Here is a 5,041-nt window from a genome sequence, read left to right on the forward strand (position 1 = left end):
GAGCCTGGCGATGACCCTCAGGATGTTATCATTGTTCTAGAGGGGGTGGAAGTGATGGGTGAGTTGGGCAATGTAGTTTTTGCAGTGACAATGTTGCTTGGTCTGGTCTATTCACTGAACCTGAGCTACCCTCTGGAACTCAGGTACACCTTTGAGGTCCTGCAGAAGATTCTTATGGAATTAGATGCACACGAACTATCCAACAGCACACAAAGTACAGGTTCTCAAAACACTATTTTCTCGTTGAGAAATGTTCCCATCACAACAGCTACACCATGTATCTGGACCATGAACCTAAAATAATTGCAGATACATGATACCATGCATTTTTTATTGATTTTGAGAAAACACAAAATTTGTGCTCTTTCTTTTTTGAAAGTGCATCTGTTGACCTTCAAAGTAGTTGTATTGGTCATCAGAAAATCACCTGATTCAGCCATTCATTGTTGTTAAAAAAATTGTTTTAACAGGTTAACTTTCTGCTTTGTCCACTACTTTTTTTCTGGTATGTAACTTGCACTTGCATTTCATGTATTCTTTATACGTTATGTGAAATTTGCTATAAATTCAATAAATTGGAGAAAACAAAAAGATGTCTATGACAAATTTTTAGATGTAATAGTGAAATCTATGTTAACCAGACTCTAGACTTTGTTAAATGCTCCAAAAAATTACTCTTTAAATTAACTTAAAATAATCACGGAAAAGAATTTCCATGTGCTTAAATTGCTTTCTATTAGCATTAAAGACTTGTGTTGGAATAACTTAATTTGTATGAGTTGGTTCAACTCAATTAACTTAAGCTGGGACCAAATTTAGTAAATTAGTTGGAGAAAACCTACTGAATTGAGTTGGAACAAAACTCTTCAAGTTGGATCAACACTATTGAAATATATTGGATCAAAATGCAGTAAATACGTTGATTCATCAATCTTTAATTAAGTTGGTCCAACATGAGTGCATTAAGTTGGAGTAACAGAATTGCATAGTGCTAAAATAAAGCAATTTAATCACTTGGAAATTCTTTCCATGATTTTTTATGTTCATTTGAAGAGTTATTTTTTTGAGTGTACAACATTCTCTCTCCTTACCTTTAAAACCCTGCGCTCATCCACTTGTTGCCATTAGTCTTGTTGTGATCCTCTGCACCTACATTTAAGTACCAGTAACAACCGCCAAGGACTAAGTAAGTACCCGATCCATACATCAAAGTGATACTGTAAATCACCGGCATTATTATAAAGTGCTGTAGCCCACACACGGAGCACTTTATAACTGCTTTGAAAAATGGGCTAACAGGAGACTGGTTTTATTTTACAGCCTGTGTGCAGTTAAAAATAATATCAGGAAGCTGTTAAAAATAGATGAAATATATAGATATAGTAAAAACACTGTAGCAGATCCTAAATGAATACTGTCAGTGTTTTACATTTTTTGTTTAAATACAGTGTGTTGCTGTCATTTTACATGCAGCAGTGTGTATGTTGGGTCATTTATGTAAACAATGCTGGTTCAAAAGGTCAGACTGGAAATTGCAGGAAAGTGCTGTTATAGGCGTATTTCTCCAGAGTTATCAGGACATTTAGATACTTAAAGAGCAGGAGGCAACAGACCTACAATCACCAGACAGTTTAGTGCTAGTGCTGGGTTGGACTGTCTTTTGCCTCCAGAGCTGTCTTAATTCTTTGTGGCAAAAATTCAACATTGAGCTGGAAACATTCCTCAGAGATTTCCCACAGTTGCTGCAGGTTTGCTGGCTGCACATCCATGATGCAAATCTTCCTTTCCACCACATCCCAAAGGTGCTAGTATTTCAAATAGTCTTAATCTGGGTTTGAAAGGACGTTTCACAGTTTTAGGATACACATTCAATATTCTGATGCTCTGTTTGAGCTTCAGCAGGCTGTCTTGATGTGTTTGCATGCCTAAATGCACCGAAATGCTGTACATGGCGAATTAGAGGACTGTGTTAACAAGCAGTTAAATGGGTGTACCTGTTCAGACTGTAAAATATCCACATATGATAAATACCAGCTATGAAATACATATCATCATTCTCACTTCATTTACATATAAAACATCTCTATGCTGTGTCTTTCTGTGTATATGGTACCATTTGTACATAGTACAAATCATTAAGCCATTTTATTGACATTTGAAAACTTTCCAGCATTTTTTTTTGTTCTAACTTATTTTTCTTATTATATTATTATTTTTATCATTTCCTTCTCTGTCCATCTATCAATCCATTCATCCACTTAGCCAACATTTAAGTATTTCAAGTGTAACAGTATTTAAATAATAACTGACGCTATTAAAAAGCCCTGTCTGAATATTATCCCACAGTTTTCCTTCTTTTTTAGTACTAGTAGGAATGCTTAGTTACTAAATGAAAAGTCAAAACACAAAAACAGCCTTTAGACATTCTCCCTGTGTTTATTATACCAGATGAGAAATAGTTTTTTAATGATACCTTGCAGTACATAATTATAACTGTAATTACCACATAGGAAACAGATACTTCCCCATGAACCTTTTTTTTCCTAATGTTTTTTATGATGTAGAGACAGAAAATAGTGAAACACGCAGTGAGTGACAGGGCGTGCCCTGGGCTCACCCCCGTCTGTCATGTCTGTCCCCGAGAGCGGCTGGGGCACCGGGGACCTGTCACAAAGACAAGTCTTCTCACAAACAGAGGCCCCGATCCTCCGTGGATACTGGAACATCAACAACCAAAGTGCACGGATGAGGACTCTGACTGTCATTTCTACTTGAGAAGGCCAGCAGAAGGCTTACGTGCTTTCACAATCTGTTGACAAAATATTTACATCAATATTAGATTTCTGATTCTGCAGAAAAAAGCAAACAACACCCGAAACCACAGCGGTCACATAAAGACCCAAAACAGCTGTACGCCATCTTCACTATTGTTTCCAAGGGTGGGGAATCTGTCACAGCGAGCAAACAACAAGAAAATTTAAAATCCACGTCCATGTTGAAATCAATCTGTGGTGCTCTGGAGCTAAGCCTGTCTGCTGCGGTTACCCACACACTTAGTGCCTGAACTGTCTTAGCTCCTTTTTTTATGTACTTGGCATAAGGAGGAATGTCAGGACAAGAGACACGTCTCCTTCACCTTGCATATGGATGCTGGCCAGAATGATATTCATGAGTTCCAGTACTGTACTGCTCAACCCCTCTATCAGTCTTTTTTTTTTTCGTGTGCATTGACAACTCCCATAAATAATCAATTCATTTGAGAAGAACCTGATGTGTCACAGTCCCTTGTTTCCCAGAGGCTTAAGAAAGCAGAAACACACACATGCATCATCAGGGCCACGAGTCCCAGGACCCTCTTAAACAACCCTGCAAAGCTGAGAAATGATCCGATTGACATGGCATCTCCTCTTCCGCAAAGGTGGCGGAGAGGTGAAGGGCAGGTCATCTGTCTCTGCTGAAGGGACACACAGGGTGGAGATTAATGGCGATGATCAGACTCCCCCCCCCCCCCCCCCACTCCTGCTGATGATAATCCCGAGCTGGAATAAATCAAACCGTCTCTGGTAAACAAGAGCGCGGTGCAATTCATCTAACAGGCCACCAAGGGAATATGCGCAAAAGTCATCTTGCTTATATTACTGACTTTCAGAGAATGTATACAGTTTCAAGATGTGATGGCTATGTTCACAAAGGCCCACACATTATTGTGTCTGTATGCTGTTAACTGAAGTATTCAGCTAAGTAAAAGAAATGTAATGTTCCAAAGAGGTTCAGAGGAGACAGACTCTGCAGTTTTTAAAAATGAATCAAATTTAAAGTTCACAGTTTTAAAAAGTTAGATTTACCTTATAAGGCTAATGGGTTAAATCTTGTTTTAGTTTAGTAACTCGACTAACACATGGCTAATGGGTGGTAGTGCTAATACTTGGCATTGAAAACATTTTGTCAGAGATTTTGGTCTATATTGACATGACACAGTTGCAGCAGACTTGACTTGCGAATCTCCCACTCACCATCTCAAAGGCTCTCTATTGGACTGAGATATGGTGACTGTGGAAGCCACGTGAGCACAAAGAACTCACTGTCACGTTCGAGAAACCAGTTTGAGATTATTTGACCTTTGTGGCAAGGTGCGTTATGGCATCAGCCATCAGAAGATGGGTACACTGCCCTCATAAGGGGATGGTTATGGTCAGCAACAATACTCAGATAGGGCTGTGGTGTTTAAATGATGGTCATTTGGTACTAAGGGGCCCAAGGTGTGCCAAGAAAACACCCCACTACACCACAACCACCAGCCTAAACCACTGGTGGATGGATCCATGATTTCATATCATTTAGGGTAAATTCTGACCCTAACATCCCCATCTTGCAGTAGAAATCAAGATTTATTCTAGCAGCCAATATTTTTTTGAATCTTCTATAGTACAATTCTGGTGAACCTGTGTGAAATGTAGCCGTAGCTGCCTGTTCTTACCAGACACCGTGTGGTCTTCTTCTGCTGTAGCCCACATGTTGTGTATTCAGAGATGGTCTTCTTCATACCTTGGCTGTATGTAGTGGTTATTTAAGCTACTGTTACCTTCCTATCACCTTGGAGCAGTCTGGCTATTCTCCTCTGACCTCATCAAAGCATTTTCTCCCAGAGTTGGGATATTTTCTCTTTTTCGGACCATCCTTTGTAAACCATAGAGAGGTTGTGCAGGAAAAATTGGCTAAGGTGATGTAAGAGTCGCTTACATCACCTTTCTTCCTCATTCAAATGCTTTGTTTGAATTTTACCAGGTTGTCTTGACCTACGTGGCTAAATGCATCGAGTTGCTGTCATGTGATTGGCTAAACATTTGTGTTAATCAGTGACCGAGCAGGTATACCTAATGAGGAGGGCAGTTAGTGTAAATGAGTACTTAACCTGTTTTTGGAAGGACAGGATGTTTGCAGCAAAAAGTCTTCAAAATAAGCAGCTGGTGTAACTGGAGGCATTTCATCAGGCTGTCCAGAATTGTGCAACAGTGTTGCTGGAGTTTTAACATGCCAGTTC

Source organism: Pundamilia nyererei, unplaced genomic scaffold (assembly GCF_000239375.1).
Source record: "Pundamilia nyererei isolate P.nyererei 1_Seehausen unplaced genomic scaffold, PunNye1.0 scaffold00033, whole genome shotgun sequence".
In the NCBI taxonomy this organism is placed as follows: Eukaryota; Metazoa; Chordata; class Actinopteri; order Cichliformes; family Cichlidae; genus Pundamilia; species Pundamilia nyererei.